Raw genomic sequence first — 16,124 nt, forward strand, 5'->3', positions numbered from 1 at the left:
TGCTGACTCCTAATAATTATCTTTTTAAGTTATAAATGTTTACCATATTTTAAATAATTCCCTCAGTTTTTTTTTCTTGTTCTAGTTTCAAACTCATTAATATGTATTTCTAGAAGCCCTCTTTCTTACTGTTTTGGTAAAACTAAGCAACATTTACCTTCCCCCAGTCTTCCAGCCTAAGTCTCCTCCATCATTTCTTAAAGAGCAGAAATGTCAACTTCATCAACATAAGATACATTTTATTAATACATTCTGTGCCCTGGGATGTAATTATTCTGGTTCTGGGAATTTAAAGCACATTAAGTGCTCTTTTATTATTATCTTTCATCTTCAGGGAAGTGTCTGCTGAAAGATAGCATTTCTACCATTTATTGTTAGAATTATTCCCCTTGGCTGTGAAGCAAAGTAGGAGTTGAATCATTTACTTTTCTCTCTTTCATGTGCTCACATTCTAAGATCTGCCTTATGAAGTGAGTCTGTGCCTTTCTCTGTTTCCTTTGTAGTATTATTTACAATTTTGCCAGCCACTGCTTTTCCGGGCAATATTCTTTTGGTTTCAGTAATTTGTCATCATTGTTTGGCTATGATTCCCTCCCTCTGGAGTTTGTACGTAGGCTTCTTTTTTATAAACAGAGCCCAGGAGACACTTTCTAAGGTCACTCCCTTTCTCTGAGAGCCCACTGCCAGATTTAGGGTTTGTGCAAGGTCATCATTCTCCTAGACCATAGTTGACTGGACAAAGGATGGACCCCTGAGAAATCAGACTCTCTCTCTCTCTCAGGAATTTGGAGCTAAGACTGAATTGGTATTTTCACTTGGGTTGGCTACCTGAATGGAGAGATTGGGACCTCCGAGGTTGTGAAATTGATACAGGAAAATGGGGCACGAGCAAATGGCCATGTGCCAGGTCCCAAGTGAGTCCCTGGGACATGCCCTGTCAAGTGAGGGTCCTAGGCTTTGCACAGGAAAGAATTCAAGAGTGAGCTATAGTTGAGTAAAAGATTTATTCAGAGAGATGCACACCCCATAGACAGAATGTAGGCCATCTCCGAAAGCCAGAGAGGCCACGAGGTCTTGGGGTGGTTGAAGGAAAAGAAGATGCACCCTACATAGACAGAGTGTGAGCTGTCTCTGAAGGCACAAGAGGGGACAGAGGGGCCTAGATGATAAACATTTCACAGGTAGAATGTGGGCCGTCTTATTCAGAAGGGACAGTGGCCATGAAGTGCTGGTGGGGGTTAGTTTTTATGGGCAGGGTAATATCACATGCTAACAAGTGGGAGGATTATTCCAACTAGTTTGGGGAAGGGGCTGGGATTCCCAGGTATTGGACTGTCACCCACTTTTTGACCTTTTATGGTCAGCCTCGGAACTGTAGTGGTGCCTGTGGGAGTGCCATTTAGCATGCTATTGTATTACGATGAGCGTATATGAAGGGCAAAGTCTACTGGGAGTCAAATCTCCTGCCATTTTGGCCCTCAAGTTCTACTGGGAGTTGAACTTTTGCCGTCTTATTGCTAATTGTGTCGTTCTTTTAGTGGTTATGTCCTGCCCTCTTCCCTCCTATCTCAAAATGGAGGATCATTGGACTGTACACAATGAGTTGGTAAGAGAGGAGAATGGACAAATCATAGAATGAATGAGAGACAGTGAATCAAGGAGATGAACTCCTGATGACTTTCCAGGTCCTAGCCAATCAGGGCAGCATTCTTTTTTGAAATTCCAATTTGTGTTCTTGCTTGTCCCTGCTCCCATTTCCTTGACTGTCCATGTTACAGGGTAGAAGGCAAGAGCTGCTTGAAGAACACAGAGAAGTGCAGGGCTGTGGGTTGAGCCAGGCCATCTGGTTTGGAAGGATCTTGCACCACTTCCTGGCTGTGAACCTGGGCGGATGACTTACTCCCCCTGTTGTCCCATCTGTAAAATAGGGGTAACACTGCCTATCTCGTACAGTTAGTGTGACGATTAAGTTAACTAGAAGTATAATATCCTTAGAACAATTACCATCATGTCATAAAGGAACTGATAAGTATGTGCAAGTTATTTTTATTATCTTAGTTTTTATCCAAAGCCTGAAACTATTTGAAGAGCAGGACTATAAGCCCCTAGGGGTGAAATGAGGGAGTGGAGCACCTTGGAGGACATAGTGTGTGTTGGGTGGAGCAGACCAGGTAGAGGGTAGAGATTAGGATGGCCTGGAAGAGCAGTGCTTCATGCCAAACTCTGAAGCAGTGTCTGAGAATGGACTGACCCACAGAGGGAAGGGCTGCCTCCTGAGTCTGAAGCAGAAGCAGGACTCTGCTCCCAGCTTCACTGGAGCTCCCCGTGCTCAGAGGATGGCAGGGATGTCAGACTGCTAGCAGCTTCCCAGTTCCCATTCTTTCCTTCTTCTTTAAGAAAAGAATGCTAAATTATATCTGGCCATCCATGTAAAAGTGGCTGGATTTTTTTTTTTTTAACATGAGAGGGAAAACAGACTTCTATTTTAAGCCATTGTTCTTTTTGTACACAGCCATATTGATTTCTATCTGATTCAGCAAGAAAGTAACTGAGCTTCCAGACCTGAAGTACAGACGAGGATGATAGGGAAAATGACTAGAACAATGGGAGAAATGACTAGGACAATGGGAAAAATGGAACAACAGATGGAAACTGAGACTTGCTGACCAGAGACTGGAGAGACTTCCACTATTCTCTGGTGCCCCTTGGACAAAAGTGGGCAAGGATGTCCCCAAATAACCAAGATTTTATATCCCTCCAACCTGGCAAAATGAATCACAACAAGGTGTACGCTGATGTAGTATTTCTTGCATATCTGAGTTTATTGTTTGAGATTCAAGACCACTAGAGAGCCTTAGCTGCCCTTGGATTTTGTGATTTAGCCCAGAATCCTTTTTAATATATTCTCTTTATTTGGTTTTTCTAAAGTTAATTCAAAGTGATTTGTTACTCGCACCCCAAAGGGCCCCACCTAAGACACAGACCCTTTGTGGGCAGCCACGTTAATTTCTTAAGGTGTCTCTTTCTTTCATCTCTGGCTAAGAATATTTTAAATTGTACTGTCAGATTTCATTTTTAGGATCTTCTGTCTTAGCTGTGCTGCTTTTTGGAAGAGTCAGTTCCTGGGATCAGGTCTATTTTTTTTTTTTCCTTTTTGCCTCACATTTGACATCCGCATTATCAAAGATTATAGCCTGGGGAGACGGGTGGAGGGGCTTCCTCCCTTCACCCCATGCTGACTTGTTTCTTTGGGTTCATTGTCATTTCCAGACAAGCACTCAGTGGTTCCTTATTGATCTAAATCAAGTCCAGAATTGCAGTTCTTGCTGCTTCCTCTGCCAGCTGAGCAGGCAACTGTCAGCAAGGCAAGTCAAGAATTTATCAGCTGTAATTCTTCCAGCAGAATTAATCTACTGAGAGATGCGTGGCTCTTTTCATCTTTCAAATATGGTTTTTACACATCTAGAGGACAAGGAAAGAGATTCCTAGGCATGGTGTGGATAACACCTATGGGGACTGCCTTTGTTATTTAAACCTTTCACAGATCCCGGGCGTTCTTGGAAATTGGTTGACTGTTAAAACAAACTGAAGCTAACCCCTGGAGAGAAGTAGTTGGAAAGAACACAGAAATAAGCACCAGGAGTGGGAAACTCAAAACCCCTACTTTACCACTGATTGACTCTGTGATCCTATACAAGCCACTCTAACTGGCTGGGCTGTACTCTTTCCATGTAAAAGGGAGATAGCTATCTCTCTTCTGGAGAGCTCACAAAATTGTCTGGTGCCAGTGCTTAGAAACATCAGCAAGTTCTGTTGAAGTGTATATTATTATCATTATCTTAATGTGCCCCAAACCCCAGCCACCAACTCCCATGTGAAATCTTGTCCCAGCCACACAAAAGGAGGGAGAGAAAGGAAACTAGCATCTATTGAACACCAAGTACTATGCTAAGGATATTGGCTGTGCATTTTCATTTAACTTTCCCATCAGTGTTGCTGAAACACGGCCTCCATACCCTGCTTACTGAATTGAGACTCGAGGACAGAGTTTTGGATGAAGTAGAAAAGGCAGCTTTATTTCTTTGCCAGGCAAAGGAGGTCACAGTGCGCTAATGCCTCTAAGACTGTGAGCCTACTGGGGAGAGAAGGCAGGGGGCTTTATAGTAAAATTCAAAATTTCAAGGGGTAGAGCTAGTTTCCTTAGAGATTGCATATAGGGTAACACATTTTTGCAAAGTTATTCTTGTTTTTGCAGATACAGCAGTCCCCTTCCCTCTGCTGGTTATGAAGTTCACCTCCAGCTTTGGGACTCTCTTAACATTCTTGTACCTAGAAAAAAGGATGCATAGGAAGGGACTCCACGGAAAAGAGCTCTAGAGAAAACTCATGCAGTTTAAAGCCAGGTTGATAAATGCTTTTAGCCTTTTAAGCAGGCTGAGGCCTGCAGCTCAAACAACAGGATACAAGGAAACCACAAGGAGTCAGGAGCAGGGCACTGGGGGCAAAAGCAGGGAACTGAGCATGATCCCTACATACAACACCAGCAACACAAGGGGGTTGGGAGGACCACCAAGCCTCCCTCCTCTCCAGCCTAACCCTGGTCAGCAAGAGCATGAGAAAAATCCCTTAAACCATTATATAGCTAAGCAGTTACAAACACCATTGTAGATATCGGATGGTCACTGATGCCAATAGGGTCCTGCTCGGTTACATTGGCCCAATGCTTCATATATTAAGGTATATTTCTGTGTTCACTTTGCAAACAAGGTTCTGGGAGTTTAAGCAATTACTTGCTCAAAGTCTTATAATTGATAATTCTCAGAGACAAAATTTAAGGCCCGCGTTTACACCAAAGCTGGTGCGTGTTTATATATCCTGTACACACAGAGGCCATTGGACAGGGAGGTGAGGAAATGAATAGTTGGAATCCCAAGGTTATCTTTTTTATGACATATACTTTTGTTTCCTTCAGTAATTGCAGTATCTTTATGGCATGACATGAATTTATGGAAATGGAACTCCAGAGAATTTACAGCAGTAGCGAATATAAGCTCAATTTACAATAACTAATCTTTCAACTGTCATCCAGGAACTCAGGCCTTCAGTTCATGTCAGTCCTCTGCCCAAAGCCCTGCAATGGTTTCTTAGCCCACTGTCAGTGAAAGCCAGAGTCTCACAACAGCTTCCCTGGGCCCTGTGTGTTCGTCCCCTCCCATCCTTACTTCCTGGTCCTCAGTGCTTATCACTCTTTCCCAGCCCACTCTGCTCCAGCCCTCCTTGTCTTCTTACTAATCCTCTAGGCTGCCAAGGATTCTGCTGCCCCAGGGCCTTTGCACCAGCTGTTTTGTCCTACCTGACTGCTCTTGCTCTTTCCCAGAGGTCCACACATCTTACTCTCTCACTTCAAGTCTCTGAACTTATCAGCGAGGCCTTCCCTGACCACCCTTTGACATTACAGATACCCTCTCTCCCAGCAGCCTTCCCACATCTTTAAGAAGCCCCTTTTTCCTTGCCATAAGGAAGAAACAGAATTTCCCAGGAAATAACATTTCTCCCTTGAAGACACAGAAAGTCTTTTGTCAACTGGAAGGAAAAAAAAGCACAACATGAGAGTTGTGAGTTAAGTTTTATTTGGGGCAAAATGAGGGCGATAGCCTGGGAGATGCATCTCGGACAGCTCTGAGGAACTGCTCCAAAGAGGCAGGGAGGAACGTCAGTGTTATCTATGATTTTAGTGAAGGGGACCTGTACAGTCAAGCAGACATTCAGGCAGACTCACAAGGAGCAGATGTCACTGTCAATGATTTTAGTGCTTTTCTAAATATGAGGGGATACAAGAATTCAGGCTCATAAAATCTTCTCCTGAAAATATCTATCTGCAGGCCTGTTCCACCAGTTTTCTCTGAGCACAGAGTGCCTCATTCCTGATCTCCACCCTGAACTCCTTCAGGATGTATTGAAGGTCAATGGCTGCAGTGGCTCATGACTTCATCCTTGTAGAAGTGGATGGCAAGTACCAATTTTTAGTTGGCACTTTTAACAGCCCTTGTCAGCATGGGATCAGGAACAGCTTTAGAAAGCATTGCAATAAATTCTTCCATTTTACAGATGAGGAAAGGAAGGCTCAGAGAGGGGGAAATGATTTGTTTGAGAATGAGAAGCTGGGCAGAGATGGGTCTGAAGAGAGAATGCAAGTTCATTCATGTATTTAATCATCTAACAAATATCTATTTAGGACACACTACATGTTACAGTCTTGAGTTACTCTGGTGAATATAACCAGTGTCAGTTCTTACCTACCGCTAGAGCCTACCCCTATCAGCCTTATGGGACAAGTCATTATATAAACAAATGAGAATTCAGCTATGACAGGTGTCACAAGGGAAGAGCACTTGGTGCGATGAGAACATTGTCTGGGGGTTTGACTTGAGCAGGGAGTTCAATGAACACTTTCTTGAGGGAATGGTGCCTCTAGAGCTGAGAACTGAGGGATGAGTGACAGGTAGCTGATGGAGGAGCCAAGGGCCTTTCAGGCAGTTAGGTAGAGTGTGGTCTGAGATGAGGTGAGAAATGGGGGTGGAGGTTAGAGTCTACAGCACTCTATAAGCCATGATAAGAAATTTTATCTTTATCCTAAGAGATACTGAAAGGTTTATCTGATTCCTATTTCCATTGCTTACCCCTAATCACACTGTCAAATAATGTTAAGGATAAGTAATAGAGGAGGCAGATTCAATTTCTATTTATATCCATGAACCACCCAAAGGGCAAAAAAATAAACTTGGAAAGACATTCCTTCCATCCCTTGCCACATCCTATTTTCCTGGCCACCTAGGCAGTCAAATGCCTCCTGTTTCTCTGCAAGCCTGGTTTGTGTGCACTGTACACGTGCATGATGTCTTGATATTCCTGGTGCAGGGATAACCAAGCTTTATTCTAGTTAATTTCATTTATTTCCAAGTAATTTATCCACCTGGGTTATTTGATCTGCAATTACTTTCTGTCAGGGTGCCCAAAATAATGGCCATCCCAACTTCTCAATGCAATGCAGTTGCATGATATTGCATGATGGTAATGCAATGTCTCCTGGTGTTATGAAGTCCCACTCTCTGGTTCCAGAATGTAGAGAAGACCCAGGGGCACCATTATTAGCCACTTTGAAGGTTTGTGATGTAACCTGCTTGCTTGTTTAAATATTGCTCATCAGTAAGCATCATGTCCTTCTGGCATCTGGGGACTTTGCTGACCCTGGAGTGACTGTCCCTCTCAGAGCTAGTTTCCATATGCAAATCAGCCAGTCCAAAGCTCACATCCCTGCCACCTCTTAGACTCTGAGCCACTTCTCTGCTCCAGTCACTGTAGGGCCAGGTACCAGACAAGGAGAGAAGCCCTGACCCCAGAGCCAACAAACTGTTCACACTGGCCAATCCTGAGCCTGCCTCCCCTGCCTCACCCGTTCCTTCCCCTGGAAGAATAATGGCTCTTACTTACACTTTCCTCCTCCTCCTTCTGCCTCCTGGCCAATCCTGGTGCTTCCCTGTGTGGCCCAGCATGGTGTGCTGAGCCCCCTCCTCTTGGGAACACTGGCTAACAAACCCTCTTTTCAATGACCATCATCTCCTGATCTGTTGGCCTCATCATTCCTGAATAATAATCAAACCAACATTTTAAGACCTCTTCCTCAGACTCTTCTTTCATTCCTTTCTGAGAAATCCCATGTGAAATCGCTCGGGTCTCCTTGGGCTTGTGCTAGTGGACAGGCACGAGCTCTGGAGCCTGGCAGACCCGAGTTGACAGCCCTGCTGTGCCCCTTAGCAGCTGCGAGACTGCGGGCCTCTAGCGTCACCTCCTTGACCCTTTCTTCCCGTGCACAAAAGCGGGGATCGTAGCATCTGTGTCACAGGGCTGGTTGAGGATTAAATGAGACAGCACAGGAGCCAGTACATGTGGCTGCTTTCGTGCACATTAGTCCCCTCGTCCCTTCAGCAGTCTAGAGCCACCTTTGCTGTCTCTGTTCTGTCTGCTCATTTTTGTTTTTTTTGTTCAGTCAACCAGGAATCTTGAAGAGAATCCATGGATGATTTATTATAAGCTTTTCAACCTTTGCTTCTTTTATTTGTCAACCTCCAGCATACCAGAGCCTTTTCTTTTCCCCTTTGTAAAGCCCCTGCCGACGCTGACAGGTTCTGAGAGTGGGTTTTTGATGAACCGCTTGGATCCAGCACCCACTCCAGCTGCTTCTCTCACGCCAATGGCTCATCAAAGGGTTATCCCAAGACCACGGGCCTTGGAGCCAGGCCTGGGTTCCAGCGCTGACTCTGCTTCTTATGTAGACCTGGGCTTTTTTTTTTTTTTTTTCACTGAAGTATATTTGATTGACAATTTTGTGTTTATTTCAGGTGTACAGCAAAGTGATTCAGTTATACATTATATATATATATATATATTTCTTCTTATTATAGGTTATTCTAAGATATTGAATATAGTTCCCTGTGCTTTACAATAGAACCTTGTTTATCTATTTTATATATAGTAGTTTGTATCTGTTAATCCCAAACTCCTAATTTATCCCTCCACCCTCCCTTTTCCCCTCTGGTAACCATAAGTTTGCTTTCAATGTCTATGAGTCTATCTCTATTTTGTGAGTAAGTTCATTTGTATCACTTTTTAGATTCCACATATAAGTGATATCATATGATATCTGTCTTTCTCTGTCTGACTTACTTCACTTAGTATGATAATCTCTATGTCCATCCATGTTGCTGCAAATGGCATTAGTTCATCCCTTTTATGGCTGAGTAATATTCCATTTTATATATATATACATCACAAATTCTTTATCCAATCATCTGTCGATGGACAGATTGCTTACATGTTTTGGCTATTGTAAACAGTGCTGTTATGAACATTGAGGTGCATATATCTTTTCAAATTAGAATTTTCATCTTTTCTGGATATATGTCTAAGAGTAGGATTACAAGATCATATGGTAACTCTATATTTAGGTTTTTAAGAAACCTCCATACTGGCCTCCATAGTGGCTGCACCAATTTACATTCTGACTAACTGTGTAGGAGGGTTCCTTTTTGTCCACATCCTTTCCAGCATTTATTTTTTGTAGACTTTTTGGTGACGGCCATTGTGACCAGTGTGACATGATACCTCACTATAGTTTTGATTTGCATTTCTTGAATAACTAGTGATGTTGAGCATCTTTTCCTGTGCCTGTTGGCCATCTGTAGGTCTTCTTTGAAGAAATGTCTACTTAGGTCATCTGCCCATTCTTCTATTTAATTTTATTTTTTTATATTGAGCTGTATAAGTTGTTTGTGTATCTTGGAAATTAATCCCTTGATGGTTGCCTCATTTGCAAGTATTTCCCCCCATTCTGTAGCTTGCTTTTTTGTTTTGTTTGTGGTTTTCTTTGCTGTGCAAAATTTGTAAGTTTAATTAGGTCTCATTTGTTTATTTTTATTTTTATTTCCATTACTCTAGGAGATGGATCAAAAAAAATTGTTGTGGTTTATGTCAAAGAGCGTTCTGCCTTTGTTTTCCTGTAGGAGTTTTATGGTGCCCAGTCTTATATTTAGGTCTTTAATCTATTTTGAGTTTATTTTTGTATATGGTGTAAGAGAATGTTCTAATTTCATTCTTTTACAGGTAGCTGTCCAGTTTTCCCACCATTACTTATGGAAGAGACTGTCTTCATTGTATATTCTTACATCCTTTGTTGTGGTTTAATGGACCATGGATGCGTGGGTTTATTTCTGGACTTTCTGTCCTGTTCCATTGATCCATGTGTCTGTTTTTGTGCCACTACCATACTGTTTTGATGACTGTAGCTTTGTAGTATAGTTTGAAGTCAGGGACGGTAATTTCTCCAGTTCTGTTGATTTTTCCTCAAGACTGTTTGGCTATTCAGGACTTTTTGTGTTTCCATACAAATTTTGAAATTATTTGTTCTAGTTCTGTAAAAAAATGACATTGGTAACTTGGTAAGTATTGCATTCGATCTGTAGACTGCATATAACCTGGGCACTTTGGTTAACCACTCTAAGCTTTAACTTTCTCACTTGTAAAATCAGGATAAAAATGTACATGCTGCCCGTATCTCAAGAGTGTTTTGTGAGTTATACGGGACGATGTATATGAAAAGTGTAAAGTGATGTAACATCAGGAAGGACTATAATTAAAAATACGAGAGGCAACTGGGGTTGGCCCTCTGTTTTTCCTCTTCTGTGTATCTTGCACTTCCCTCTGTACTTCCTGGCAGCCCTATATCCTATCCCCATCCATCCCATCTCTTCTCCCTCCCACCTCTCTCCGCCTGGTGCCTTTCAGAGTCCAGCCTTAAGGACCTTCTTTCTCCATTCTTGCAAGGATTTGTAGAGGAAACATCTGTGAAAGGGGGCAGAGAAACCACAGGGAACATGGAAGGAAAAGAAAGGATCAACTTTGTGTGTGTATGTGTGTGTGCATGCACGTGCAGCTGTGTACACTGACTGTGTCCCAGGTACTGTCTCATGTAAACTTCTTAACCCTGGAAGGTAGATCCTTAGTGTCATCACTTTACAAATGAGGACATGGAGTCTCAGAAAAGGACAGTAACTTGCTGGGTAGTGGCCCATCCTTGATGCAAAATGAGAACTTTTTTGAGTCTGAGCTCTTGACTACTTATATATATATATTGCTCCCCAGGCACTAAATATTTACTGAGCATCTACTATGTGCTGGGCACAGTGCTCGGTGCTGGGATACAATTTCTTTCTAAAGGAAAACAATTTCCAAAGGACCACCTTCAGATCACATTATAAAAATGACCTCCTTCAGCCAATACAGGGAGGAAACACCTGCCTTGGAGCCAGTACTTGGTGTTCATTTCTTCTCACAACTGACGCTGGTGGTTTCTTTGTGCCCATCCTCTGCAGCAAACAGGGAGCTCCTGCTCATGCCTTCTTTCAGTGCCTGTGGGGCTGAATGTTTGTTGTTGCCTTTAATTAAGAAAAAAGGAACCCCCCCCCCCCAGGAAGAGAATGAACACAAGGGAACAAGAGAAAAGATGGTGACAGAAGAGCTCGGGGGTAAAGATGTCTGGGATAGAAGGGAGAGACTTCTCCTTTTAGAAACATCAGTGTTTTCAAAATAAAGTGTTAGTGTCCAGTGCATGTGGGTACCACACCTGCATTGCCCAAGCCTGGCATTGCCCAAAGTGAGAGCCGTACCATCTCTGAGTCATCTTGGAATGTGCAGCAAGCGTGTCCTGAGCTCGCCTTTGTGTGCCGGACAGTGTGCCAGGGATGGGACGCGGTGATGCCCCCTTCTCCCGAGTAATGTCTAGTCTAGCCTGGAGGACGGAGACCCCCTAGCAGGGATGGTGACCACTTGGTTGTGCCAACTGGAGGTTCCTCCACGTGATGTTGTCACTGATTCTCTCACAGCTTTTCTTCCATTTTATCTTCTGTCTTGATGAAGGTTTTGCAATGTCTAAACTCCCAGAGAACAAGGAGTATTGGAACTTCTGGAAGTGCTTTGGGTTCCGTATCAGACCCTCTTCTGTATCTACATTCACTCCTAAGGTGATCTCAGGGTACTGCTGACCGAAGGCATTGGGACCATTTTTCTGTGTCCCAAATTCAAATTGTGATTCAAAAGTGGCTCCCAGAGAACGTGTGAAAAGTGTTATTTCTTTTATTAAAAAATACAAAAAAGAAAAAAAAAAAGGAACCAAACCCAAGACATAATACAAAACAAAATGAAAGAAGGATTAAAAAACCAAATAAACCCGAACAAAAACTCAAGGCAGTAGTTGGTTCTAGAATTTCAGTGAGGTCGCTATGTATCTGATGTCCTGTCAGCGTGCCCAGGTGCGAAGGAAATGAGATTAGAGTCTGTCTTAGCAGGAGGAGGGAGAGGTTTCCCCGCTGGCTCTGAAGGAGTAAATCACCATGTGGTGGAGAGAGCCACGTGGCAGGAAAGGGCAGGTGCCCCCTGGGTACTGAGGAGGGCCCTGAGCCAGCAGCCAGCGAGAAAGTAGGGCTCTCAGCCCTGCAGCCACAAGAACAGAGTTCTTCCAACAGTGAACTTGGAAGAGGAGCCTGAGTTCCAGGTGAGAAACAGCAAAGCTGGCACCTGACTGCAGCCTCGGGAGACCCTGATCAGAGGGCCCAGCTAACCCACCGCTGGACTCCTGACCCACAGAAACTATTAGATAATATGTGTATGTTGGGTTAAGCCACCTAGTTTGTGCTAAGTTGTTATATATTAATAGAAAATGGACACCCCACCCCAAAAATATTGAATGCACATGAAGGATCTGTTATAATTGCATGCTGTTTCATCCCTGGTCAGGGATGCCATAAAGCACGGTGGTCAAGAACGTGAACCCTGGGCCAACCTGCCTGGGTTCAAATTCCAGCTTTGCTACTTACTGTGTGACTTTGGGCAAATTACTTAACCTCCCTGTGCCTGAATTGCCCCTTTCTGAGATGGGTCTAGTGATAGTACCTACCTTCGATTACTACTTAAACTAACTTAACTACTGAACTCACTACACACAGAATACTTAGAACTGTGACTGGTGCGTAGCAAGGACCACCCCAGTGCTTTCTGACATTATCAGCAAGTCGAAACCAAAACAATTTGTGTTCAGAGACACAGGAGATCTACTGCTCCACATTGTAGACATAGAAACTGAGCTCCCGAGAGAGAGGTGTTTTGTTCAAGGTCAGAGGCGTGGTTCTAAATTTGTAAACTACATTTAATCCTGAAGGTAAAGGCTCTCAGAATCCACAGGCTAAAAGTCATATTGTAACCTATTCATGGAGAAATCAAGTCTAAATCAGGTTCAAGAAAAACAGGGCGGTTTCAGGCGTCTCCATGCTGGTAAACGAGTTTGCCTTCTTGTTCTCCAGGCTAGTGATGTCCTCCTTCAGGTGGGACAGAAACTCTCTCCTTGATCAAACCTTATTCCGGCTGCTCAGAGCCTTCTCTTCAACTAGGTCCCCATCCTGCCTTTGGGCAGCCCAGCCCAGTCTTAGCAAAGAGTCCTCCTATGTCCATTTAGTAAGAACCATCCCGCTGCACTGTTGATATCTGATCACTCTTGATATCTGATCAAATTCTTCACCCCCTACCTTTTGATGTGGAAGTCCTTGACTCGCCTTCACCCAGAATCCTGCTAAGTGGGTTTAGCAAGAATCCCCCAACTCTTGCCTCCTCTTAGTCATTTTCCATCCACCAGTCCCCTCCATTCTGCCTGTTGTCTACAAATCTCCCCTGTACTCAGAGTTGAGCCCAGTCTCTCCCCACTATCGTGAGTGTCTTGACAGCTACAGCAATAGTCTTGAGTCAATCAATAATTTTTCTTTACCAGTTGTCATCTGTCTTGGAAAGTGAGTAAGTCTCCAGGCTCCCATCACACCCTGGGCTTCCTCTCCCTTTATCCCCCTGTAGAATGCTACCATTCATATACTTCTCGGCCTTCCCCACTGGACTGGGGGTCCGTGAGGGCAAGACCTATGTCTTACTTATCTTTGAATTATTACCACTTGGCACAGTGGCTGAACTTTAATAATTTTTTTTTTAAGTGAACCAATCACTTGCTTAAGTTGGGGGCTTTCTGCAGTCTCTAGTGATGACTGCTGGACATGCTGTCAGGGCTGCACAAATGTTTGGAAAGAGCTGACTGAGTCTTAAAGCTGTGAAGAGACTCTACTGTGTGCGCTCCGTTGACCAGCAGCGTCTGTAGCACGTGGCAGTTTGTTAGAAGTGCAGACTCTCAGGCTGTACATACTGAATCAGAGTTTGGTAAGATCCTCACAACTGATTCATAAGCACATTAAAGTTTGAGAAGCACTGGTATTAACCAAACCAAACCAAACTATCCTCAACGACTAGGTTTTTTCTTACTATTAAGTTTCTTTCAAAAGTGAAGATTCTGAATCCCTGGGAAACAGTGCAATTGACAGCTGACAACGTCATGAGCTTTGGAGCACATAGACCTGAGTTCAGTTTTCAGGGCTCTTATTTAACCTGTCTGAGCTTCTGCTCCGTCCCTTCTCTTTAAAATGGGGATAATACCTGCATCATACTTTCTGTTGCTGATTAAATAAGATAAAGTATGTTGTACGCTGTTCGGCAAATGTTTGTCCCATTCCCCTCCTTCCCAGCTCCGGACTCACCGTTGCCGGCATTACTCAGGATGGTTCATGACAACCAAGCAGCAGGAGCAAAGGACCTAGGCTCTAAGGAGGGGGAGCATGTTTCACCCCACGCTCTTTGCCCCCCTGTCCCATACTCACTTCACTTCCATCCACCAAAGCCAAGAGAACAGTCCTTGGAGACGGGAGTGTTTGAGGTGTGGCCCCATCAATGACTTCCTCTCACCGATCCCCAGTTTCCTCACTTAGGGAAAGAACAACCCCTCCCTTCATGAGATTCCAACAGGCAACAGAAGTAACAGTTCAGCCCACCAGCACGTGCGTGCTTCACACGTGGTAGCCGTGACTGGTTACCGGGAGCTCTGAACATCGTTGTCAGAGGACATGCTTAAACAGGGTCTTCGTCAGCTTCCTCTATTAGATAGATGTAGGTTTTTATGTTTGGATTTTACGTTTTATGTGCTGTATCACTCAGAGTTGCTATGCTATTTAATATTAACAAACTTGAAAAGTCACATGTACATAGATATCTATTTTCTGAATTGCCCTGAGTAAGTATACCTACTTCTCATTCAAAACACTAAGCCAGCGAAACACCTGTCTGTACTCTTCAAAAATATCCCTGTCATAAGGTGCAAAAAAGGACCAAGGCGTTGTTCCTGATGAGAGACTATGAGCAACTAAAATGCATTATATCTTGGACTGGATCTTGGAATCAGGGTTGGGGGTTAGGGGTGTGAATGATGGGGGTCACTGATACCAAGACGTGGCTAGAATAATTGGTGAACTCTGAATGGAGACTGTGTATTAGATGATGGTATCATCTCAATGTTAAATTTTTTGAATTTGATCATTGCACTGGGGTTCTACAAGAGAATGTCTTTGTTTTAAAAAAAAAATACATGCTAAAATAATCAGGTTTTAAAAGGGCATGACATATACAATTCACTCTCAAATGTCTCAGAAAAAATATTATAGGCAGAGAGATAGGAAGCATTTGTGGCCCAATGTTAATGATTGCTGAACCTAAATGAAGGATCTGCGAAAGTTTTTTGTAGTCCTCTTGCCACTCTTCTGCAATCTAAGTTTAAAAATGAACTAAAATGTTCACATGCGTGTAATAAGATGAAATTTATCTTGGCACAGTCCGTTTATTTTTCTGCTAACTGGCTCAATCTGCATGACGTGAAAGCAGACTGTGCCTGGTGTCCTGTCAGATTCGTGTGCCCGTCACGGAGCAGGTGCTCAGTTATGTGAGATCCAGGAGAAATGATGGAGAGTGCCATGAAACTGCCCCGGTGCCACTGCAGCCCAGGCTTTCTTCCTTCGGAACCACCACAGCAGAACTTACCCGGGACTCTGTTGAAGAGACTGCTCTGGGCAGGCTCTGTCAATCATTTCATGACATCGTCCCGGCCTCCCTGATCAGATGGTCTGGGTACCACACCTTGGGAAACACTTTCTCAGCACAGACTGACCTTCTTTCATTACAGAAGATACTGTTTCTTAAGACTATCTGAGTGGGTTGGAAGAAACCAATGACCAAATCCATCAAATATTCACTCAAAATCCCACGTCTTGGTGGCGCCCCCTTAGTCTCCTTCCAGATCTCAAAAATCATTCCTTGAAATTATAAACTGAACTTGAAATTACTTACTAGAACATTTTTGTTAAATGAAGGAGGACAAAGACTCTGGTATCCCCAACACTAGATCCTATGGGGCTGAAACTTCCTAGGATGCCTTCGGTAGATAACCAACATTTCCTAAACTCTAATGGCATTAAGTTGGAAAATAAACCCTTAGCATTAAAAGCAAGGGATAAAAAAGCCTGTGACCATGAACTGCATGAAGATATGACTGTATATGCACAGTAGCCAAGCTGAATTCAGTATCACATGAGGAGACAACAGCATATAGGGGAAAGACATTGGTTTCTGATGTTAGCCATATCTTGGTTCCAATT

The sequence above is a fragment of the Camelus ferus genome, chromosome 12, assembly GCF_009834535.1.
Source record: "Camelus ferus isolate YT-003-E chromosome 12, BCGSAC_Cfer_1.0, whole genome shotgun sequence".
Classification (NCBI taxonomy): Eukaryota; Metazoa; Chordata; class Mammalia; order Artiodactyla; family Camelidae; genus Camelus; species Camelus ferus.